The 26758-nt window shown below is 37.6% G+C and overlaps 5 non-coding genes across 5 annotated transcripts; 1 reads left to right on the top strand and 4 right to left on the bottom strand.

Annotated features, from left to right (window-relative positions):
* Positions 1–2704: 2704 nt before the first annotated feature.
* TRNAL-CAA (transfer RNA leucine (anticodon CAA)) lies at positions 2705–2815 on the bottom strand. The gene is made up of 2 exons: positions 2778–2815; positions 2705–2750 (listed from the first exon to the last, which is right to left on the bottom strand). It is a non-coding gene; the product is annotated as a tRNA-Leu (tRNA).
* Positions 2816–4049: 1234 nt separating this feature from the next.
* TRNAL-CAA (transfer RNA leucine (anticodon CAA)) lies at positions 4050–4160 on the bottom strand. The gene is made up of 2 exons: positions 4123–4160; positions 4050–4095 (listed from the first exon to the last, which is right to left on the bottom strand). It is a non-coding gene; the product is annotated as a tRNA-Leu (tRNA).
* Positions 4161–4754: 594 nt separating this feature from the next.
* On the bottom strand, positions 4755–4874 carry TRNAR-UCU (transfer RNA arginine (anticodon UCU)). The gene is made up of 2 exons: positions 4838–4874; positions 4755–4790 (listed from the first exon to the last, which is right to left on the bottom strand). It is a non-coding gene; the product is annotated as a tRNA-Arg (tRNA).
* Positions 4875–13954: 9080 nt separating this feature from the next.
* On the bottom strand, positions 13955–14065 carry TRNAL-CAA (transfer RNA leucine (anticodon CAA)). The gene is made up of 2 exons: positions 14028–14065; positions 13955–14000 (listed from the first exon to the last, which is right to left on the bottom strand). It is a non-coding gene; the product is annotated as a tRNA-Leu (tRNA).
* Positions 14066–23770: 9705 nt separating this feature from the next.
* On the top strand, positions 23771–23843 carry TRNAR-UCG (transfer RNA arginine (anticodon UCG)). The gene has a single exon. It is a non-coding gene; the product is annotated as a tRNA-Arg (tRNA).
* The last annotated feature ends 2915 nt before the right edge of the window (positions 23844–26758 follow it).

Genomic DNA, 26758 nt, shown 5'->3' with positions numbered 1-26758 from the left:
TTGTATAAATAACACACACTAAAAAAAAAAAAAAAAATCCCCCCCCAGAAATCGCGCATCCGCGAGATTATTATTGCAAACCATGTACTACATTTCCTTTAAGCCAACTCCTAGCTTCATCAACTGTTGATAGCTTAACTGGTTGATGCTGAGCGGACATAATAAACAATTTTACTGGGAATCCCCACGAGTATCTAATATTTTGCTCTCTCAAAATCTTGGTCACTTCTTTAAATTCAAATCTCTTTTGTCTAGTAAATAGAGAGAGATCTTGAAAGAACATTAAGTTTTGAAATTTATCTACTTTCGGAACATATTTACTTGTTGCCAATAATATTTTGTATCGTATAAAGAAAGTTGAGAAGCGAATAATTATATCTCTGGGTTTTCCTTCAGCAAGATTCTTTGGTTTTAACGTTCTGTGTACACGTTCAATCATATCGTCTCTATCAACATCACGGATGCCCATATCTAAAAACAATTCTTTCAAATACGTTCTGATAGAGTCCTGCTTAATATCCTCCGAAATGCCATGTCTCCTTAAGTTCTTCCTGCGTGTGCGATCCTCGGCGTCATTTAATTTTTGTTCCAGGTTTCTTATGATGTTCTCTTTATGGTTAAGGTCATCTTTAATTGATTTTAACTCTAATTCAAGAAACTCATTCTTTTGCATAATTAGATTGAAACATTCTTGCGTTTTTTTAAATTCACTTTTCCACTCCATGTTCACTTTCATGAGTTCATCTTTAAATGAGTTCAGCTGAGATTCCATACATAATTGCAAATATTCTTTGGTAATCATTTGAGTAGATTGTGCTGCAGGACTTAAAGAGTGTCTTCCAATTTCATCAATAGTGGAATCAGATAAGCACACAGATTCCTCCATTTTCCTATGAACCTGGGGTGAAAATAGCATAGAAATCTTTTTTTCTTTTTTTTGGTCTAGATCTCTTTTCTCTCTTTTTTTTGATTTTGGATCCTCTCTTTTTGACGCCATCGTGTCCTCTTTATTATTGTAAATATCGAAATAAACAAATAAAAAGATTATGACTATATTTTTTTTCTTTTTTTTTTTCTTTTTTTTTTTTACTTTTTTTTTCCTCTCCTTTTCCTTATTTTTTTTTTTCTTTCTTTTTTTTTCTTCTTATAACCACAGTTCAAGTATTGAGTGATAATCAAAATTTTATAAATTCATTAGTGAAGTATGTGTCAAAATTCATTAGTGAAGTATGTGTCAAAATATGAATCAAAATATATGATCCCAAAATCAATAATTTATATATAGACCATGATCCACTAGTTGATTAGAATCACAGAGACAAATCAAATTTCACCTCCTTCCAAGCTTGATTAGATTAAGGTGTCCTATTCCAGCATAATTATAATAATTAATAATTTAAATTAGATTTCAACATGATTAGAAGACGCAAGCCGTATCACGTAGTGGAGATAAACTGGATCAGTTAATTCCATCCAAATCTGAATTCATGTGTATAGATAATGGGTTGATAACATAATTGATAGCATGATTGATAGCATGATTGGTAAAGTTGAATTCATATAAAGGGATCAATTTTCTTACTCCTGTGTAGCTTGATTAAATTATAAAGTCTGTTTTCCAACATGATTAAGTTATAAAGTCTGTTTCCAACATGATTATAGTACTTTCAATATATTAGTATAAACATACATTTTTTCCCTTTTCCTTTTCTTTTTTCAATGGAAATATCCCTAGACCTCCACCATCATGATTGTAATATAGACAGGTTCCAAAAAATAATTCCAATCTTGATCCAAAAATAAATAAATAAATAAATAAATAGAAAGTACTTTTGACGATTTCCAGGAACTCTGAAGATCCCACTCGGACACCTGCCACAGCTCCTCAGGATCAAAAATCTGTAGCGCGTTTCCCCGCCAAATATTAGATTTCTCTCGGTCTCATTCCAGCTTCCAGCATAACGGCAACATAGCCGAGTCCTTCAATATGGAGCATCAATCGGTAGCTGCCACACCTCAGGATGTTCTCCCGGGGTTGCTGCAACCGAAGAACTTCCAAGGAAGCCGGGGGAAGAAACCGTACGCTAGCCACACGCTGAGAGTTCGCAGCAAGATCGTCAGGCATACCGGGGAGGCAGATCGCAGGACGCCATCACCTGAAGTTCATCCCGCACGCTCCAACGCTCCACCCCGTGAGGGTCTCACGTCATCACACCACCGTCCAGTTTTTTTTTATCTTCTTTTTCCAACTATTGTTATGAAGACTTTGGCTCAAAGCGGCTCCATAAGAGTCACAGGCACCCTTGATTTTCTGTTGTACACTTCCTAATCTCTTTCCCCCAAGAAATCTATGTGACAGCTATTGGAAAGTATCTACACCTGGTTCGTTATTTTCACCTCTTTCGGTATGTCTTGTCTCCAAAGTGCGGAATAAGACTCTCGCGTTCCGTCCAGACCTCGTTGCTTAATGGGTAAGGTGTCTGACTTTGGATTGGAAGATTGCCGATTTGAGTTGTCTTGAGGTTGCTGGTGATTTAGATCCCCAGGTTACTGTTCTTTTGAGTCTAGAGATTGTACATTGCTGTCTTATGTTATGAAATCAATGTCTTCTGCAATGTACTCTTTAAACGCTTAAATTCAATCTTGGATTCTTTCTCAAAAAATTGTTGAATTAAACGAAGCTCAAAGCACAAAAAGAGATGACTGTCAGAAGTGGGATTTGAACCCACGCCTCCACATGGAGACCAGAAGACCCTCACAGAGAGAAGATAGCAATACTTGAGTCTAGCGCCTTAGACCACTTGGCCATCCTGACAAGCTACAGCTGCTGCGAAAGAAGATTTTTTTTTTTTACTTATAACTAAAGGACTCTGGAGGGCCTCAAACCCACAACCTTTGAATGCCTTGCCAAGTGCTAGAAGTCCAATGCGCTATCCATTGCGCCACAGAGCCTCGATATGTAGACAGAAAACGTCATGAAACCACCTATCTGACTCACGCATAATCCTTCGTACATAGATGTTTCAAATGCATTAGTCGTTTCTGTGTCCTATGTTTGTCTGCGTGTTCTTAATTAACATCAGTCAGAGGAAGGACAGTGGTCATAAAAAGCATATTGTGCCATGTGAAGTAAAGGAAATATAGTTATGTTTCTCTATGAGAAACGTATCCACACATTTTTTTCTCAAACTCTACATGCAGACCGCGTGGCCTAACGGATAAGGCATCTGACTTTGGATCGGAAGATTGAGTGTTTGAGTCCCTTCGTGGTTGGAGTTGATGGAGGTTTGGCTCTGTTGTTCTTTAGAGTTCTTCCATATCAATGAATGTCAGGCAAGTGGAAACTAAGATTTCAACAGTTTATTTCCATGTTACGTGTCACCCAAGATCTTTAGTCCCTCTTGGTATGAAAGGCAGACATGTCAAAACTAAGATTTCAAGTGTTTTTTTCCAATGTGCCATATGATCACCGAATGTAACCCCATCTTGGCCTACACGGTACCTCTACGGATAGTGCGTTGTTGCGAGATTTGATTCAATCAAAGTTGTCTGCAATTTACTCTTTCAAAAACTTTGAGCAAACATTAATTCTTTTCCAACTATTGTTATGAAGACTTTGGCTCAAAGCGGCTCCATAAGAGTCACAGGCACCCTTGATTTTCTGTTGTACACTTCCTAATCTCTTTCCCCCAAGAAATCTATGTGACAGCTATTGGAAAGTATCTACACCTGGGTCGTTATTTTCACCTCTTTCGGTATGTCTTGTCTCCAAAGTGCGGAATAAGACTCTCGCGTTCCGTCCAGACCTCGTTGCTTAATTGGTAAGGTGTCTGACTTTGGATTGGAAGATTGCGGATTTGAGTTGTCTTGAGGTTGCTGGTGATTTAGATCCCCAGGTTACTGTTCTTTTGAGTCTAGAGATTGTACATTGCTGTCTTATGTTATGAAATCAATGTCTTCTGCAATGTACTCTTTCAACGCTTAAATTCAGTCTTGGATCTCAAAAAATTGTTGAATTAAACGAAGCTCAAAGCACAAAAAGAGATGACTGTCAGAAGTGGGATTTGAACCCACGCCTCTACATGGAGACCAGAAGATCCTCATGGAGAGAAGATAGCATTACTTGAGTCTGGCACCTTAGACCACTCGGCCATCCTGACAAGCTACTGCTGCTACGGAAGAAGATATTTTTTTTACATGGTTTCAAGGCAAGGGACTAGCTCTTAGGGGACCTTTTGCCACTGCATTGGTTTAAAGTGGCTTCATTAGAGTCACAGGGTAAGCAGACTTGAGATCCTGCATGTGAAGGCTAAGATTTCACATGTGTTTTTTGATGTGCCATATGACCACCAAACTTATCGCCCTCTGGGCATGCAGGGTTCTTCTACGTATTGTGCGTTGCCAACACCTTTAATGAAATCAAAGTTGATTGCGATGTACTGTTTCAAACACTTAAAGGCAAACTTTAATTCTTTCTCCAACTATTGTTATGAAGACTTTGGCTCCAAGTGGCTCCATAAGAGTCACAGGGCACCCTTGATTTTCTGTTGTACATTTCCTAATCTTTTTGCCCAAAGAAATCTATGTGATCATCTTTTGTATAATGTGCCACAGGGCCCACTACTGAACCACATTTCACACTAGAGTAAAATCTGTAAATTGTATTACAGACATTTTTCAGAGACAATTTGTGGATATTGCAACCTAAAACTAAACAAGCACATCAAATGCGGTCAACCACTGGAAAAAAAACACCACTCTAGTGGGACTCGAACCCACAACCTTTGAATATTGGCATTATTTTCGCATCAAAACTTTAACCTTACAAACGGAGCGCTAGAAGTCCAATGCGCTATCCATTGCGCCACAGAGCCTAGATATGTAGACAGAAAACGTCATGAAACCACCTATCTGACTCACGCATAATCCTTCGTACATAGATGTTTCAAATGCATTAGTCGTTTCTGTGTCCTATGTTTGTCTGCGTGTTCTTAATTAACATCAGTCAGAGGAAGGACAGTGGTCATAAAAAGCATATTGTGCCATGTGAAGTAAAGGAAATATAGTTATGTTTCTCTATGAGAAACGTATCCACACATTTTTTTCTCAAACTCTACATGCAGACCGCGTGGCCTAACGGATAAGGCGTCTGACTTCTGTAATAAAATATATATATAGGGCCTAACACAAACTTCGTATCAGGAACAACACATAAATATGTGCGTCAAAAAAAGGCAGAGTCACTTAGATGCAAACAAAGGTAAAACATTTAATACGAACAAAAATAGAAGAAGAATATTAAAAGTAGATAACAAAAATAATACAAAACGAGTCTTACAAAACCTTGGAGAGGAATTTTAGTTCATGACATCTGTCCTATGCATTCCTGAGGATGGAGGGAGGGAGTGTTGGGACGTGAAGAGTACATGGATGGCAAGTACATCTCCCCTCTACCTCTCCTCCTATGCTTCTCCAAGGCCTTAACTTATATACACAGTTTGAATAATGATGTCAGTCTTGTCAGTCTATTGGTCTTCACCTAATTGGGTAAACATGCTCACTAAGATCTTTACACGTCGAGACCCTATTTTAGGTGGTGGCTGTACGCATACTGTAATGCCCTTTTAGAGTTACAACTATACCCTGCATTAGCAAGTTACTATCCTATCTATAGAATGCCTGTTCAGCAAATCCTTCATTCCATATTTTAAGGTCAAGGAAACCTTGAAGCCTATCATTGAACTATTGCCTATACCAATAATTATATATGGTCCATTTCTTAATTGAGGTTTATTAGAATCTTTTACAATTCCCCCTGATGATAGGATAATATCCTTATCATATATTTTCAAATACACACATTTACTCACCATTCGTATCACATTCGTATCACATTTATACTACAATCACATCACACTTTACCTGGGACCATATGATAATCATTAGCATGAGACACCCTTTTCTCTACATTTGTTATGGAATGAGAGGATTGTGCTCTTTTTATCATTTCCCTTAATACTCCATCTCCCTTATCTACTTCATACTTAACATGTTTATATATCTTACTTATTCTACACATAAGAAAACTTTGATAAACAATACATAATAAAACAAGTATAGCTATAATAACAATTGGATTTAACAATATATTCCCAGCTGCGGATTTTACCGAAGATTGTGACCACATATTTACTGATTTTTTAAAATTTGACCACCAATTAACTCCAGACATATCATTCCATTGATGTTGAATTTGTTCTAATTCACCTTGTTTATGTTGGAAAACAATTTCTGCATCTTTCAATTGTTGCTTTAACATGGCCAATAATCCCTTATCTTTCTTTATTTCCTCTGTCCATGTTTTCCAAGGAAAATGGTCTATCTGTGTCAGATTAAATTGCTGAGGTAGTGTTCTTAAACGCTCTGTACCTATAGTGGAGACATTAAACTTTTTCCCATCTATCTCCAACTTTTTCAAATCACCTTCTATGCAATATAATCCTCTGTGAAGAGTATCATTATGCATACAATTTGAAAAGAATGCTCTGACCAATGACTCCTCCTTCATTACTTGAAAACAAACTTTCCCTATCTTTACTTGAGTCATTAATTCATGCATAGATGTAACACTTTCAATCCTGGCTTCACATGATGAATGATTGTGAAAACAAGAATGATAGACAACCTTTTCTTGCCCTGGAAGACATATTACTTTAGAAACAAAATGAAGACAAGCTGAAACATCTAATTGTTCCAGATTTTCCCATCAAATACAAAATCTGTATGTCTTAAATTATAACGAATCTAATTTGTCCAACAATGTCTCTTGATGTATCAATGTCCAATATCAGGAGTTGATCCACCCGAACTTCTCTTATCTTATGCAATAACAATATCTTCTGTGGTAAATCCTTTGTCTGATCATCAATTTCAATTGGCTTTTGGTACTGTTCAAACAACACAGCTATCAAAAAACTATGCTATCTTGATGTCACGATTCTTGTATTGCTGTTTCTTTGGAGGTTCTTTGTCCAATAGTAAACAGTTTTGTTCCTCCATTTTCTTGCAGAACTGTGTTCCTGCAAGAACAGAATTTAGTTAGAAACATATAATTTACACTGGTCAACATGTACCCACAGCTTCTGCTGCCTACGGGTATTTTTCACAGTCTTTTCTGTCCTTTGAACAAGGATCATAACTTGACCCATAGTGTCGATTATTTCAAACGGTCCTTCCCAATTACTTTCCCACGGTCCCGCCTTCCTAAAAGTCTTAATCATTACTGATGCTCCTTTCACAAATTTAGAAGAGTGAGGCGGTACCATACGCTGCATTCTAGACGCTGCGTGTGGAAGGATTGCTTTTAAATTATCCTGAAGTACCTGTAACCACTTAGTTCTTGCAATGGCATCTTTCTGTGGAGTAGACAAAAACGGTTCATGAGGAAAGATCAATGGCATTTTCCTCCCTGTCATTAATTCAAAAGGTGTATACTGGGTAGTTGAGGAACTTGTTCCCCTAATACTCATCAATACCAGAGGTACTGCATCAACCCAAGTATTTCCTTTATCGAGTAACATTTTTGCAATTCTAGACTTAATCGTTCTGTTCATTCTTTCTACAATACCTGCGGACTGAGGATGGTATGGAACATGGAATTGTTGACGTACCCCCAGGATTGCGCAAACAGCCTGCATGACTTTGCCAGTAAAATGGCTCCCCCTGTCAGATGAAATCATCCTTGGGATTCCCCAAGTACAAAAAACATGATTCACCAATGCTTTTGCCGTAGACAAAGCATCATCTTTCCTGACAGGTAACAGTTCTACCCACTTAGAAAATACATCTACCACAACCAATGCGTACCTGAGACCTTGTTTACCTGAAGGTAGGGGACCTACGTAGTCAATCTGCAATGTAGACCATGGACCGTCTGCAGGTGCAATTCTTAGAAGTGGAGGCTTTTGTCCTTTAGGCCTGGGGTTTACTTGAGCACAAATGAGACATGACTGAACAACATTTTGTACAGAGTCCTCCATTTTGTCCCAATAAAACTTCTCTTTGAGAATTTCCAGCAACTTTTGCTGACCCACATGACCTAAACTTTCATGATTATAGCGGGTGAATTCCGTCTGCAAGTGTTTAGGCACAACTGGAAGTAAATTACCTTGCATTTCATAACAAATCACTCCATTTTCACAAACAAAAGGAGGTGTTATTTTATTCTTACATTCCACAATGAACGGATCTTTCATCTGTTCATCACTAAATGAAGGTAAATTTGCTTCCTTACTCTTTACTGGTAGTACTTCCAACGGTTCTAGTTCCATCACTATCTCTCCTATCAAAGCTGCTTCCTTGGCTAGAGAATCTGCTTTCTCATTTCCCAAAGCTAAATCACTAGTTCCTCTGCTATGGCCAGGTACTTTGACAATAGCATATCGGTTAGGATTTTTAGAAGCTAGCTCAAAGATAGTCTGCAATGTATCAACATGACTTAAGATTTTGTTAGATGAATCCACAAAACCTCGTTTTTTCCACACAGGTAAGTAGTCTGTTAGTGAACGTACAACATATGAACTATCACTATAGATTACCAAAGGATCATTATTTTCTTTCTCATTAATTTCCAATACTGTTTTAACAGCTTCAATTTCTGCTCTCTGTGCAGAAAAATGTCCTGGTAGTCTGTGCTGAATAGCTCGGCCTTTCTTTGGAAACCAAATGGCATATCCGGTATAATATTGTCCTTTCAAACAAAATCTAGAACCATCTACAAATACTGGTTCATCAGTTTCCTCTACTTCTTTTATAAAAAGAGATGGAAAATCCCCCTGAAATGTCTCAACACACTCATGTGATTCACCCTCATATTGCATTAGTTGAGGGAGCACATATTTAGCTTTATGATCCACTTCAATCTGTTTTGGAGATAAAGACAACAACCAATGTGCAAATCTTTGATGTGACACTCCTGGGATACTTTTTTCAAGAAGCAATTTCAAGGTGGAGTGAGGGGTCTGCAGAATTAGTTTGTTAAACCCAACAATATGTTCAGTCGCCTTGACTGCAAAGTGTACACCCACCAGATGTCTTGCACACGTTTCAAACCCTTTTTCCACAGGTGAAAGGAGTTTGGAAAAATAGCCAACTATTCTCCATTCCTTTCCCTGTAGCTGCAGTAAAACTGCCGAGACAGCCATCTCCGAGGTATGAACTTGTAAAGCAAAAGGCTTAGATGGATACACAGTTGTCAAAGCTGGTGCTCTCTGTAAATCAAGTTTTAGTTGTTCAAACGCTTTCTGCTGCTCATCTCCCCATGGACCAAACAAATTGTCATCATCAGTACTCTTTAGTAAGTCATATAAGGGTTTAGCTTTTTCAGCAAAGCCCTCTATGAAGTCTCTAGAAAAATTTACAAGTCCCAGGAATTGTCTTAAAGCTTTGAAAGTTGTAGGTACAGGCAAAGCTGCTACTGTTGCTACTCTTTCCTGCAAAGGACGTCTCTGGCCTGGACTTATCAAAACTCCCAAGTACTGAACCTCTTGTTTCAGTAATTGGACCTTCCTTGGATTTAATTTCAATCCTGACTCGTACAACAGATTAAACAATTCTGCTAGCAAGGTGAGGTGTTCCTCTCTACTCTCTGTTGCCAACAAGATATCATCCACATACTGTAGAATACAATCTTGCCTTGAGAATTTTGATAACACTTTTGCCAATGCCTGATGAAACAGACTAGGTGACATGTGCGCCCCTTGTGGTAATCTGCAAAATACATATTGCTCATTCAGAAAAGTAAAAGCAAATTTGTATTGACAACTCCTCTCTATCTGAATACTGAAAAAACCATTACTGATATCCAGTACCGAAAAAAACTTTGCCTTAGCATTCAATCGAGACATGATGTCGGGGGTATCTGCTACAATTGGCGCCACATTTGGGGTACATTTATTAAACATACGCAGATCTAGAAGCATTCTATAAGAATTATCTGGTTTCTTAACTGCCCATAACGGATAGTTTGTCACCGAATTCGATTTGCGTATGACGCCTTGTTGAAGTAGTTCTTCAATAATTTTGGACAAAGGCTCAATTGAATCTGGAGGCAATCGGTACTGTTTCTGAGCTATGGGATCTGTTCCTTCCACTTTGACAACAACATCTTTCATCGTCCCTACCTCATTCTTAGATTGAGCCCATAACGAGGGATGTTTCTGTACAATTTCTACAAGAGTCAAGTCATTACAATCCATTTGTGGCCATACATGATTTGGGGATACCGCCTCAATTAAATTGATGACGGCCACTACACTGTAGTCACTTGGATCAATTACTACAGGCCCTTTAAGGTTATTACTTCTCCAAATCACTTGATTCCCTAAGTCAATGACCCAGCCTCGTTCTCTCATTACATCAGCCCCTAAGATATTTTCTGAGCTAGGACAATGCCAGATATCAATTTCAGTACACAAATAGCCAGGAATCTCAAACAAAACACCAGTAACCAAAGTTGCTGAAGTATTACCTTTACCACTAAAACCTACAATCGTGCAAACAGGTGAGTTAGATGTTATAGGTAAAGCTTGATTAGTCACACTTAATTGAGCTCCTGTATCAATTAGGAATGTAATCTCTTTTCCCTGTAATTTTCCCTTGACATATGGTCTGCCACAGTTGTCAGCTGACACTGGAGCTACATAGGTCAACTTACAGAGTGATTGATTCTTATCTAGTCACTGAGAGGGCGTCAGACCCCCCCTGACATTCTTTCCTGTTACATTAGTAGCAGTACTATTTGTTGTGAGCTCTTGCACCTGTCTTATTAGTGGAGTGTATGGGGACGTTGACTTAAATTGTTCACCAGTAGGTGGGGCTGTTGGCACCAGCCCATTCTCTTTCCCAAAATTTTGTGTTCTAGGGACAAATTTTCTATTTTTAAGAAATTGTTTACACTGCCACTTCAAATGTCCTCTTTGACCACAATGATAACAACTAACATTTGGTCTGAATATCTTTTGGTTAGTATTATCAAATCGTTCAAAATTAGTAGGATTAGTTTGTGGCTTGTGACAGTCATTCTGAGTTAATTCTCGCCGTTTGTCAATTAGTTCCTGTACTGTAGATACTTTTACCTTTACAGTTGACATTTTCATTGCTCTTCTAATACGATCAATGAATATGGCTGCTTCTTGCAAACTAGGTTTTTCAGAGGCAAGCTGAACTGATACAGGATCTAGATATTTAAATTTCCTTACAAATGCTATAATCATTGCCTGTGGTTCATCTCCATCATCAACTCCCATTACCATTCTATAGGCTTTCTCAAATTTCAACAAAAATGCAAAGGGATCATCTTGCAGATTTACTTTTAGAGATTCAATTAAGTCAAGAGATGGAGATGAGTCACCAGTTGTAAACAGAATTAATTGCTTCAATCTATCCATATCATTTGCATGCACTAATTGACCTAATGCATCCTCTGTAGGTGTGTCCTGTAACCTTTTGGACATATGTGAAGGTATCTATAGCCTAAAAATGGTGTTTCTTTGATTGTTATTTAATTGGAATTTGTCTGTATTTGTTTCAAATACATCAATATTATGGAATGCATCCATTTTATCGTCATATTTAGGAATATCTTTGGCAATTTTTATTAATTGATCATTAATTTTTAAAGTCAATTTTGTTGCACTGTCTCTGAGCTTTTGTCTCTCAACTCCTCCTACGTCAAGTTCCTCATCAGAATCTATTGTTGAGGTACCAGATATTTCAGGGACAAAAGATACGCCCTTCTTACCTTCTTGTCTTGTGATAACTGACACCTTCTTATTTTCTAAACATAGTTTAGACAGTAACTGAGCTTGTCTGTCCCTAGCCCTCTCCAAGTTCTCTAATTGCTGAGCTAAAACAAAACAGTCGGGACAGCTGTTAAAGTCGTCAGTACTGTCATCAGGGTTAGATTCTGCTACAACTTTGTTAATCATGCAAATACTTTGTCTAGGTTGTAAATCCTCCACAATCAAGTCATTAAACGTTTTAAACATGCTTAGGACATTTTGCAGTTTCTTCTTAAGTTTATCAATACATAACAATTTCTTATCTATCTTCATATTTTCTAGCTCACATTGTTTGTACATACTAGCCCATAACTGTGCATTAGTAGGACAATTATCAAATTGAAAAGTTATTTTACTTTTGTTAGCATATGTTTTTATAAAATCCATGACTTACCCTTCTTAATGAACTCTCCTTGAGTGGCTGTTGTATCACGCTGTATGGCTTTCTTGCGTCTGCCGTCAATAGCGTCTCTTAGCACTTGTTTTTCCAATAAAATCTGGAAGTCTGTATCCTCAAAGGTTCTTTTCTTAATTATCTCCCGACAGTTTGCAAAAAGTGTACAGATATATCTGCCCTTCCCCCTGAGCAAGCTGGAGGGCAAAGGTCAGGAAAAAATACGCAGGGCTGGCACGCCAGATATGTAATAAAATATATATATAGGGCCAAACACAAACTTCGTATCAGGAACAACACATAAATATGTGCGTCAAAAATAGGCAGAGTCACTTAGATGCAAACAAAGGTAAAACATTTAATACGAACAAAAATAGAAGAAGAATATTAAAAGTAGATAAAAATAATACAAAACGAGTCTTACAAAACCTTGGAGAGGAATTTTAGTTCATGACATCTGTCCTATACTTTCCTGAAGATGGAGGGAGGGAGTGTTGGGACGTGAAGAGTACATGGATGGCAAGTACATCTCCCCTCTACCTCTCCTCCTATGCTTCTCCAAGGCCTTAACTTATATACACAGTTTGAATAATGATGTCAGTCTTGTCAGTCTATTGGTCTTCACCTAATTGGGTAAACATGCTCACTAAGATCTTTACACGTCGAGACCCTATTTTAGGTGGTGGCTGTACGCATACTGTAATGCCCTTTTAGAGTTACAACTATACCCTGCATTAGCAAGTTACTATCCTATCTATAGAATGCCTGTTCAGCAAATCCTTCATTCCATATTTTAAGGTCAAGGAAACCTTGAAGCCTATCATTGAACTATTGCCTATACCAATAATTATATATGGTCCATTTCTTAATTGAGGTTTATTAGAATCTTTTACAACTTCGGATCAGAAGATTGAGGGTTCAAGTCCCTTCGTGGTCGGAGTTGATGGAGGTTTGGTTCTGTTGTTCTTTAAAGTTTTTCCATATCAATGAATGTCAGGCAAGTGGAAACTAAGATTTCAATAGTTTCTTTCAATGTTACGTGTCACCCAAGATCTTTAGTCCATCTTGGTTTGAAAGGCAGACATGTCAAAACTAAGATTTCAAGTGTTTTTTTTCAATGTGCCATATGATCACCGAATGTAACCCCATCTTGGCCTACACGGTACCTCTACGGATAGTGCGTTGTTGCGAGATTTGATTCAATCAAAGTTGTCTGCAATTTACTCTTTCAAAAACTTTGAGCAAACATTAATTCTTTTTCCAACTATTGTTATGAAGACTTTGGCTCAAAGCGGCTCCATAAGAGTCACAGGCACCCTTGATTTTCTGTTGTACACTTCCTAATCTCTTTCCCCCAAGAAATCTATGTGACAGCTATTGGAAAGTATCTACACCTGGGTCGTTATTTTCAACTCTTTCGGTATGTCTTGTCTCCAAAGTGCGGAATAAGACTATCGCCATTCTGTCCAGACCTTGTGGCTTAATGGGTAAGGTGTCTGACTTTGGATTGGAAGATTGCGGAGTTGAGTTGTCTTGAGGTTGCTGGTGGTTTAGATCCCCAGGTTACTGTTCTTTTGAGTCTAGAGGTTGTACATTGCTGTCTTATGTTATGAAATCAATGTCTTCTGCAATGTACTCTTTCAACGCTTAAATTCAATCTTGGATTTTTTCTCAAAAAATTGTTGAATTAAACGAAGCTCAAAGCACAAAAAGAGATGACTGTCAGAAGTGGGATTTGAACCCACGCCTCCACATGGAGACCAGAAGACCCTCACAGAGAGAAGATAGCATTACTTGAGTTTGGCGCCTTAGACCACTCGGCCATCCTGACAAGCTACTGCTGCTACGAAAGAAGATATTTTTTTTACATGGTTTCAAGGCAAGGGACTAGCTCTTAGGGGACCTTTTGCCACTGCATTGGTTTAAAGTGGCTTCATTAGAGTCACAGGGTAAGCAGACTTGAGATCCTGCATGTGAAGGCTAAGATTTCACATGTGTTTTTTGATGTGCCATATGACCACCAAACTTATCGCCCTCTGGGCATGCAGGGTTCTTCTACGTATTGTGCGTTGCCAACACCTTTAATGAAATCAAAGTTGATTGCGATGTACTGTTTCAAACACTAAAAAAAAAAGGCAAACTTTAATTCTTTCTCCAACTATTGTTATGAAGACTTTGGCTCCAAGTGGCTCCATAAGAGTCACAGGGCACCCTTGATTTTCTGTTGTACATTTCCTAATCTTTTTGCCCAAAGAAATCTATGTGATCATCCTTTGTATAATGTGCCACAGGGCCCACTACTGAAACACATTTCACACTAGAGTAAAATCTGTCAATTGTATTACAGACATTTTTCAGAGACAATTTGTGGATATTGCAACCTAAAACTAAACAAGCACATCAAATGTAGTCAACCACTGGAAAAAAAACACGACTCTAGTGGGTCTCGAACCCACAACCTTTGAATATTGGCATTATTTTCGCATCAAAACTTTAATCTTACAAACGGAGCGCTAAACTGCTTTCCACACTTGTGTTAGATCGTTCTATTGTTTCAGATTACCATAATTTCTCACAGACAAATTGTGGATATTTGGAAATACAATTTAATCTTTCAATTAAAATCTGTCATTTTAAGATCTGTCAATAGTATTACAGAAATTTTTCAGAGGCAATTTGTGGATATTGCAACTTATAACTAAACAAGAACATCAAATGCAGTCAACCACTGGAAAAACCACAACTCTGGTGGGACTCGAACCCACAACCTTTGAATGCCTTGTCAAGTGCTAGAAGTCTAATGCACTCTCCATTGCGCCACAGAGCCTGGATATGGAAGCAGAAACCACCTATCTGACTCACGCATAGTCCTTCGTACATAGATGTTTCAAATGCATTAGTCGTTTCTGTGTCCTATGTTTGTCTGCGTGTTCTTATTTAACATCAGTCAGGATTGAGTGATGACGTAGTCACGTAACTACGTACGTTTGAGGCGGGCTGATGGGCCGGCGGATGGTGAAGGGGCAGCATGGCTAGCGCGGAAGTACCGTAATCCCAAACGCCGACCGCTGACCGCTGACCGCCGACCGCCGACCGCCGAATGTTAAACGCCGAGCACCGAGCACCGAGCATCGAGCATTAAGCACCGACCGCACGCAGTGACCAGTGCTGAGCCCTGAGCTCGGGACGGCTTCAGACGACGGTGCCTTTTCTTCTCCTCCTTGATGGGGGGTGGAATGGAGACAGAGTGCTGAGTTTTGGATGTGGAGCGGTGGGGATTGCCTGGACTCCGGATGACGAACCTTTGCTTTTTGGGTTCCTGACGGTTTCCTGACGGCGGTGCTTCATCTGTTTTTTTGGTTTTTTTTTGTTTCCTACGTTTTGGCAACCAATTGCGGCGTGAGTGTTAGAAGCTGGACGCGGATGCTAAGCGTGGCAGAGTGCCAATAAAGCTCCAATAAAGTTGGAAGCGGTAACCGTGAGTTTCCTGGCTACTGGCTATTACACTCTTGATATCTCTAAATGAAATTACTAAAACCTGAATTAGCTGGATGCGGATACTAAGCGTGGCAGAGTGCCAATAAAGCTCCAATAAAGTCGGAAGCGGTAACCGTGAGTTTCCTGGCTACTGGCTATTACACTCTTGATATCTCTAAATGAAATTACTAAAACTTGAATTAAACCAACAAGAAATACATGAAACATACGAACTGTGTATATATGTATAAATATATATATATATAAATGCTCCCTTTTTTTTTTTTTTTTTTTGGAAATAACATCCTATATTGCTATTGAAGATTATACCTTTCATTTTTTGAAATCTGATGTGTATGGATTTGCATATAATTTGCACTAATTCGCCTTAAATAGATTCTGGTTTAAAGGCGTAAAGATTTTTAAAGGTCTCTTCTCTATAGATAAAAGCGGGCAACGATAATGCCTCCAAAAGGTGACAAAACTGGCAAGGGTGATAAAGAGGAAAAATCTAAAATGTCTGTGAAAACAAAGAAACCTCCTCCAATTAGTGCCTACTACTCTCCTAAAAGTCAAACGGATACTTCTGTCTTATCATCTAAATCGTCTCCAGATCGACTAAGTGAGATTAGTATAACCAACCCGCCAGATTATATTACAAAGACCAATTTGATGATGGCACTAGATTCTTTATATATTAAAATTAAAGCTGATTTGGACCATAATCTTAAAGAATATAAGGAAGAAATGACCCATATGAAGGTCACTTTAGCTGCTCAATCAAAAGAAATTACTATGCTACATTTGAAAATCAAACAGCTTCAATCTCAAAATGAAGTATTAAAAGCAGATTTAACAAGACAAGATCTTAAACTTGCAGACCTAGAAGACAGGTCACGCAGACAAAATCTTAAAATTCGTGGGATATCTGAAGATGTGATCGAACTGGAACCGTACTTGATGGAACTACTTTCAACATATATAGACTGTCCAAAATACGGTCCGATATTAATTGAAAGAGCCCATAGACTTCCGCTGCCTCCTAATTGGACACAAACAAATACACCTAGAGATGTTATTATCTGTTTTGCCAACTCCAGAATCAAAGAAGATCTAGTTAAAGAAATGAGAAGGAACCCTACTAAAATTGCAAAATTTGCATCCCTAACTACATATCTCGATCTTTCACGTGCAACCAGAATACACAGAAAAAAATATTTTGATATTACTACTGTCGCTCGTGTATCACTAGAGGAACTCACCGCAGGAGTTATTCTGCCCAGAAAACTGCTGAATAGGGAGAAGCCCCAACAGTGGTAATCCAGGACTTAGATGATCCCAACAGTGAGACACTCTCCGTGAACACAGGTAGCAGGTAAGTACTGAGTATGGCAAACAGGTACAGGTGAGGGTGTCAGACAAGCCGGGTCGGTACACAGGAGCAGGTTAGCAGACAAGCCGGGTCGGTACACAGGAGCAGGTTAGCAGACAAGCCGGGTCGGTACACAGGAGCAGGTTAGCAGACAAGCCGGGTCAGTACACGGGAGCAGGTTAGCAGACAAGCCGGGTCGGTACACAGGAGCAGGTTAGCAGACAAGCCGGGTCGGTACACAGGAGCAGGTAAGCAGAGGTACAAAATCACAAAGGCAAAAGGGTGGTCAAGCAGGCAAGGGTCCAAAAACAAAGATCAGCAGCAAACTCAGAGTCACAGGCAAAGACCACAACAGGGTGCCTGAGAAAGGACAGCAAGGTTTTTAAATCTGGCGCCAAACAGAAGATCCCGCCCTGAGCAGAGTCAAGGCCACGCCTCCAGACGTCCATCACGTCCACGGCACCAGCCAGAAGGAGTAGCTGCGCCCCTAGTGGACGGACCGGCGGCCGGGCAGCAGGTAAGGGAACCCCTCTGGGAACTCCTGCATAGACGGGCAGCCTTAGATCTGCTCGTCGAGGAGTTCCCGGATCCGACCCTCCTTCTCCCATGTCGGTGGTCGGTCTGTTCGCCGCCGGCACGGAGAGAACGTGTACGTCCCTCGGGTGCCCGTGCGCCGCGAGCGGTAGTCCGCTCGCCGACCACGGGTCCGGAGGGAGAAGTATCGGGTCCCCGTGATCTGCGAGCAGACCCCCGCCCGCGGCTAACAGGACCCGAGGACGTGACTGTGACAACTACCTGTTTACGGCAAAATAATATTATTTATTCCTGGGGTTTCCCCACAAAATTGCGAATTAATTATCAAGGGAAAATCTATATTTGCAATGATCCTACACAAGCAAAGGACAATTTACTGAAATGGAATCTTACCATATAAGACTCTCTAATCTATAGAAGAAAATTTATGTTGTTTTTTATTTATTTTTTTTATTTTACATTTGTTTTTGTTTTTTTGTTGGTTTTTTTTTATGATATAAAGTATACGATATTACCATATTATTACCTAAAATACTATTCTAATTGGGAAATATTATGATTGGTTTATTCATTGAGTTGGCAATGTACTGGTTGGAAATGATGTGTTATGTGTTATAATTTTAGTCCAGTCACTAAGCTGGCAACGTATTGGTTGGATACGATATAAATGATATAAATGGTTGATAACAATATAAAAGATATAATAGATTACTTAGAATATAGATTATCACAAATTCTTTTTTTGTTTTTTGTTTTTCTCTTAAAAATATTAGATAAAATTATGGGACTCACAGAGACTCACAGAGATATATAAGTATTGTTAATCTTTAGATAAGATATCTTCACAAAGTTAGAATTGAGATATTAGGATAGGAAAATTTAAAAGACACTAATATATACTCATGACACATTATATATATGGGTGAATAGTAATAGATTTATTAGAATAAATCACTTGAGAAGAAGGAGACTTCTATTATAGCTATTAACATAAATTTCCTTTCTGATATATATATTGACAAAAACCTATGATCATATACTAATATAGGTATATTTATATATATATATATATATATGTATATATTTTTTTTTTCCTTTTTTTTTTTTATTTATTTATTTTTTTAATTACAATATTAGATAAAATCATGGAACTCACAGAGATTCACAGAGATATATGAGTATTGTTAGTCTTTGGATAAGATACTTTCCCAAACTAGAATTGAGATATTAGGATAAGAAAATTTAAAAGACACTAATATATACTCACGACACATTAGATATATGGGTGAATAGTAATAGATTTATTAGAATAAATCACTTGAGAAGAAGGAGACTTCTATTATAGCTATTAATATAAATTTCCTTTCTGATACATATATTGACAAAAACCTATGATCATATACTAATATGGGTATATTTATATATATATATGTATATTATTTCCCCTCCTTTTTTTTTTTTTTTTTTTTCAGGATTAATGATATAAGATATAAGATATTATCACAAGCTATCACCTAAAATACCATCTCAAATGGGAAATATCATGATTGGCTATACTATCATGGTACTGGTTGGAAATGATATATTTTGTGTTATAATCTTGGTCTGGTTATTGAGTTGGTATGTACTGGTTGGAAATGATATATTACTGAGATGGCAATGTATTGACTTGAAATAATATGAATGGTTAATAACAATATAAAAGATGTAGATTATCACATTATTATAAATTATTTTATTTTTTTTGCTTTGCGTAATTTCATTAAATATGATATTTGGATAGATAGATATAGTTTATACTATTTTTATGGACATAAGAGATGATTGTGCTCCTTACCTTCGTTGGCCTTAAAACACGTCCTCATTCCTTGCTGGTTCAAGGAATTTCTTCACACTAATGGCGGAAATAATGTTTTTCCTGCATAGTGTGTTGGGTTTGATTGTTTTTTTTGTTTATGAATGTTGTTGTCAGGTGTTTTCTAGCTGGAGATTGAGGGATAGGGAGCAGTGCTGGTGGAGGAGGGGAAAACAAATATTCCATGTCCCTTAAATTGATGACAATTAATGCACAGGGTTTAAATTCTCCATATAAGAGATCTTATTTGTATGACACATTAATCAAAGAGGGGATAGATATTGCATTTATTCAAGAGACACACTGGAATCAAATAATAGAAAAATCTGCTTGGAAATATCATAGATACCGACATATTTATGTATCTTCTGAAGCGGGGAGTAGCCATATTGATATCAATTAAAAATAAATTTGAGTATATACATCATGAAGCTGATAAGGAAGGAAGAAGGATTATACTTGTCTGTAATATAAATGATGTTACCTATACCATGGTTAGCCTATATGCCCCATCAGAAGGATCGACAAGATTTCTCAATTCAGCTATGGAAACAATAGAAAAAATCTCTAAAGGCTCATTGATTATAGCAGGCGACCTGAATTGCATAATCGATATTGAAAAAGATACTAAGACTTTGAAGAACCGTAAATCAGATGCGTGTTTAAAAACTAGGGCCAAAGCATTTTCCGATTCTCTATTTAAACATGGCCTTTATGATGTGTGGAGGGTGCAACATCCTGAGGAAAGAGACTACTCTTTCTTCTCGAATGTACACCAATCATATTCACGCATTGATTATTTCTTAATGCCTGGTCACTCTTTGGAAATCTCTACTACCTCTCTAATTGGAAATATCTCATGGTCTGACCATGCCCCAGTATTTATTTCTATCAAGGATAACCCTCAATATAGAACAAGAACTCGTTGGAGACTCAACGAATCTCTTTTAAAAACAGAATCCGATAAGATAGATCTGATAAAACAAACAACATCTTTTTTGGAGCATAATGATAATAATGAGACCTCAGATCTAAATTTGTGGTGCACCCTAAAATGTGTTCTTAGGGGACACTTAATAAAAAAGGGTGCTTGGATTAAAAAACAGAGAGGTAAAGAACTTGCCGATCTGTATATTGAGTTGGCAAAACTTGAGAGACTAAATAAACAATATCCATCCAGAGATTTCTCGAAGCAGTTAGAGACTATTAAAGAATCGATAATCATTAAACTTAAAATTAAAACTGAAACAATAATGCAAAGATTGAAATCTAGTTGGCATTATGGAAATAATAGAGTAGGGAAAAATCTTACTAAAAGATTGAAGGCACAAATTGAATCATCTAGAATAAAAAAAATTATACACAATGGAACAACTTGTATATCACCAACACAGATAGGCAATGCCTTTAAACAATATTATGAAACCTTATATAATTTACCCGAACCTAAGATTGCTACTACTGATATAGCTCAATTTTTAGAGACCTTGCATCTTCCAAAACTTTCTGCAGAAAAATTAATACAATTAAATCAACCACTAACAACTCAAGAGACTACTATTGCAATTCTTAATTTGAAAAAAGGGAAAGCTCCAGGCCCTGATGGCTTTTCAGCTATATTTTTTCCAATCTTGAACTCAGTAATTTCTCCCATCCTAACAAAATCTTTTAATTCTATTTCTACTGGAAGAAGTTTTCCAAAAGAGATGTTGGAGGCGAGTATATTGCCAATTCCGAAACCAGGGAAGGATCCTTCACTGGTTGCTAACTACAGGCCAATATCTCTCATCAATTTAGATGTGAAGATATATTCTAAGATCCTGGCCTCTAGATTGGCTCGAATAATACGAGATTTGATACATCCAGATCAGGCAGGATTCATTCCTGGTAGGGCGGGAGAAGAAAATACGCGCAAAATCTTCAATATCATTGAATATATACATAGATATAAAATCTCTTCAGTTATAGTAGCTTTAGATGCCCAAAAGGCATTTGATAGGGTCAATTGGAAGTTCTTAGCTGAAACACTTCAAGCATTTGGTTTAACAGGTCTTTTTCATGACCTAACTATGGCCTTATATACATCTCCGGTCGCAAAGATTAGAGGCCCTTTTTTAGACTCAGATATGTTTCACATTTATAATGGTACAAGGCAGGGCTGCCCGTTAGCTCCCCTGTTATATGCTCTAACAATTGAGCCTTTAGCTGCCTATATTAGAAACTCTTCTAATATTCATGGTATAAATATTGATAAACATGAATATAGTATTACCTTATATGCAGACAATGTTTTATTAACATTATCTGCACCCTTATTATCTATCCCTGCTTTTTTAAAAGGAATAGAAAAATTTGGATACTATTCTAATTACAAACTTAATTTATCAAAGACTCAGATGATTCCATTTTATCTCTCTGAGTCTCAGATATCTATAGCTCATGGGCATATTCAAAATAATGATCAGACACATCAAATTGATTATTTGGGGATTATAATCGGACCTATACTAGAAGATATCGCCAATATAAATCATAAGAAACTTTTTCTAGAAATAAAATCTTCTCTAGCAAATTGGATGAAACTTGAATTCTCTTGGATGGGTCGTATTAATATTCTTAAAGCTTACATAATTCCCAAAATTTTATATCTTTTTCGATTAATACCTTTTTATGTTTCGAAAGATGTTATCTTAAAATGGGAAAACTTACTATCTCAATTTGTTTGGGCAGCTAAAATAATAAGATTACCCTCGGAGCTTCTTAAAAGACCTATTGAATCTGGGGGTTTAGGTTATCCTGATATAAAGGAACTATATGAAGCCTCTCAAGTAGCTTTTATGATGGCCTGGGGCTCTATAAAAGAGAAAAGCTCTTTGGGTTGGTATAATATAGAGAAATATAATCTTAAAAATCTCGACCCTTTCTTGTTGTTCTGGCTACCTCAATCCCAATTTCAGAAGAAAAAATTTCCGAGCTTAATAATTGCAGACATATTATCCTCTTTCTATAGAATCAAAAAAAGGTTTGCAAAAGGGATTCCATTTACAAAAAATTGTCCCCTGGATGTTCTATCATTTTACATACCTGATCTTGTACTGGACAATTGGAAAATCTCAGGAATAGAGCAGATAGGGGACCTTTATTTAGAGGGAAATCTGGCCTCTTTCTCTCTTATGACTGATAGATATATATTACCGTCAAGAGAAATCTTTAAATATATCAGATTAAAACATTTCTTAATATCAAACCCACCACCTGAATATAACCCTTGGTTGAAATGTATTACTTCGTGTATTTCTAAGGGAACACTGTCTAAGATTTTGAAATTTTTTAAAGATAATAAGACTCTTGATAAGTCTAAGGCACACAAACAATGGGAGAAAGAATTGGAAATTTCTATTCCCTTAGATTCTTGGTATAAAACATGGCAATTTACTAAAAAAGCAACTCACTGTATAAATCTTCAAGAACTCTTTTTTAAGATTATATATAGATGGTATATGGTCCCTACACGTATAGTTAAATTTCAACCAAAGAATGGAGACAGGTGCTGGCGATGCCATCTCGAATTAGGATCGCATAAACATATTTGGTGGGATTGTCAAAAAGTAACTCACCTTAAGATAAAAATATCTGAGCTTTATTTGGAATTGTTTGGGTCATATTTGGAACTCTCCCCTCAAAGATTTTTGTTTCATTTAGAGTTTATAGATATTAATAGTAATGAGCAGACCTTATGGGTTAATATACTTTTGGCGTTTAAAATCTGTATTGCTAGATATTGGAGAAAACAGGATTTGCCACATTGGCAAGAGATTAAATTGCAAATAAATTTACAAAGTAATGTAGAAAAATATTTTTTTCTGAAAGAAGCTAACTCAAGAGAGAGGTATGAGTGCATTTGGCAGAAAAGGTTTCAAATAATAGATTAAAAATTCCCTGTGCAGTAATACAACCACAGCACTGCTCCAACGGCCTTTGTTTTAGATCGATTTTGGCCTTGATAATTTATAATCTCCCTCTCCTCCCAAAGAAACACTGAGCGTTTGAATACTTAAAATTATTATTTTTTAATGCTATGAGCTTTAAGGGAATACAACAAATATTCATATATGAATGTCTATGTATATGTTTCTATGTTGTTATGTACCATATGTATTTTAATGTTTTGTCTAACATCAGTCAGAGGAAGGACAGTGGTCATAAAAAGCATATTGTGGCATGTGAAGTAAAGGAAATATAGTTATGTTTCTCTATGAGAAACGTATCCACACATTTTTTCGCAAACTTTACATGCAGACCGCGTGGCCTAATGGATAAGGCGTCTGACTTCGGATCAGAAGATTGAGGGTTCGAGTCCCTTCGTGGTCGGAGTTGCTGGAGCTTTGGTTCTGTTGTTCTTTAAAGTTCTTCCATATCAATGGAGGTCAGGCAAGTGGAAACCAAGATTTCAATAGTTTCTTTCCATGTTACGTGTCACCCAAGATCTTTAGTCCCTCTTGGTATTGTTAAGTTTTCTTTTGAGGGAACTAGGGAATTGTGTTATTAAAATATCAATCAGATGGATTAATGCTTTATCTACAGCATACCATCTAAAAGACTTATGAATGTGTTATGTGCTTAAGATTACAACTGATCCAACAACAGATACATCCAAACACATATCAATGAAATCACAATATGTATTCGGATATATCTCCTGAAGGCTAATGTGTTTTCTAGCTACAATAACTACACTTATCCAGGTGAATGGGTGTATGGATACACTTATGAAATATGCACCGATAAACCCACCCACTGGCTTATTAAGTTAAACAATCCCTGTTCTATCTCTTCTAACTTTTAAGGTTTGAACTGAAAACTTTCGCTTCTTCCAGAATGCAACAGAATATTTTGAAACAACAACAGGATATCCAAGAATCCACAATGCGGCTATGATATAACAATACAAACTTTTACTAGAACGTTCCAAATATAAAACAATACAAATAACAGTACAATAACAATAATCCCCACATTAATTGACACACTTACAACAAATACATATATATAAGTTCCTATTTACAATATTCAAACATGCATGTTCATAGTTACCTTCCCTGAGAGCTCCAGGTTAGTGATGTTCCTTTGTCTCTTTACTTTCTCTCCTCTTCCCTCTTTCACTACCTGTCCCTTGATATACTAGAGGGTCCCAATTGAGTCTACTGGGAGATCCCTGATTGGACCCTGTGGTTGCCGTAGTTACCCTTTGAAGTTATTCCCTTTGGCCAACACCACACCCTGGGGTCTTTACAATCATGGGCCAGTAAAACCCAAAGATCTCCTGACCTGATTCAATCTGTTTCATGAGAAAACCTGTCTTTCTTCCACACACCCTTCATCACGCATATCAGTGTTATCTATAATATTTATCATTCCCGGCCACATCCCATGCATCTTGATTTAACTAGTATTAACAGAAACCATGATAGATATATATATATATACACATACACATACATACCTACATATGCATATCTACACACATGTACATCCATACACCCGCATACACGTGTCCATATACATATTTATTCACACAACTGCTTATAGTGTAACAGTCGCCCCCTTGTGACCATTCAACTTGATGCATGGTCACACATTAGACAATAATTGTTTCTGCCTAAATGCAATTAACATTTGCATCTTCTGTCTTTGGATTTTAAAAACCTTGTTTAAATAGATGACCATACCGATTACCACCATTAACACAACCACTTGTCCTATTAGCAGTCCTCGCAAACCAACTTCCATCCAAGTATTTGTTAAAACCAAGCTCACATCACCATCATGTATTCATTCAAATTCATTCAACTCCACTCCTGCCTTCTCTATATTATTGCTTATTTGGATTAGATGGGTATCCTTTCTTTCTAACAATTTATGTAAATTCAGGGACAATGGGTCTATGTGGATGTTAAATACAGGGACATATTTTCCTGGTTGGATATTGTCTGGTACACTGTCGAGGTACATCTCATTCTTATAGATAGGGATTGGTGTAATAACGACCCCCCCCCAATGCTAGTGTACTCATGAGGTGTAAAGCAAAAATTTGGTCTGTGTATAGGACACCACTGATCCCCATAGAGATACCCCCCAACATTGGTCATCACACAATATTGCCTTTCATGGTTGTATGTGACTTTTACCGTTGTGTTCTCCATTTGGTCAGTTGGACTGGGCATCCGTTCCCGGTTATAGGATTGGTTATATTTGTTGTCTTGCTGGTTTCCGTGCTGGTTTTGGTTCTGGGTTCTGGAACCGGATTGTTGGTGCCCTCTATCTTTTCTTCTTCTGTTATGACCTCACTTTGATTTAGGCCACATATTGGAGTGATGATCTTGAACACATCACAGCGACACAAGTACTGGTTGTCTTTACTAACACAACATGCTGTGTTAGGCACCTTCCAATTCCCTTGAACTTTCGCCAATAGTTTTGGCACATTCAATCTTTCCTTGTAAATATTCTTCTCCAAATATCCGATAGATCTTACAGATGCCAGCGTGCTGACCATATCTTCGCTTGGGTTGAAGATCGGTATTGACATGGTAAAAGACACATACAAGCCGTTAATTGAACAATTGGTATGACTTCCACTGCAAGGGTGCGCACCTCCAATCGGATGCGGCGTGACAATACCCAGATTACGGATTACTGTTACCGGTAGAGGTGTACAGTTCCCATTGCTATAGTACCCCTGAGGACAGTACCAGCGGGTGAGGTCCTTATCCTTCAATATATCTGGAATTTTCCCTGACTGTATATCCCTTATAATATTACTTATTTTATTCAAAACAAAGCTCCCATAGGCTGTACATATAATCTCTCGCCCTTCTTTGTTTTCTGTAACTCTCTGATTGTTTTCTTCTATGAGCGCATTCAGTTTTACTTGCGTTCTGGAAAACAATTTTGCTATGTCATGCATGTTCAATATTGTAAGACCCTCGATCCCCTGCAGGACAGGTTTCAAAACGTGCTTTCCTTCTTGTTGTTCAAACTTATTGATATGAGCCCGTATTGCCTTTAAATCTGCCCTATTCCAAATGGACATCCCTGACCCAAAGAGTCCCGTGGCTGTCCCAATTATTCCCTCCAGACTCCTTACTCTCCTCAGCCTATGAGTACCTTTTAGATGGGAAACCTCCTGCCCTGTGAAGGGATCTTGAGTCCTGCGTGCATAGGATAAAACTAAATCGGCTAATAATGACGAATAAAACAAAGACACTACTTCTTTCACAATACCC

The sequence above is a fragment of the Sceloporus occidentalis genome, unplaced genomic scaffold (genome assembly GCF_023333645.1).
Source record: "Sceloporus occidentalis isolate IW3139 unplaced genomic scaffold, rSceOcc1.0.p SCAF_67, whole genome shotgun sequence".
NCBI classification, from domain to species: Eukaryota; Metazoa; Chordata; class Lepidosauria; order Squamata; family Phrynosomatidae; genus Sceloporus; species Sceloporus occidentalis.
The sequence above is the reverse complement of the archived record's forward strand: the minus strand, read 5'-3'. Positions and strand labels throughout refer to the sequence as shown.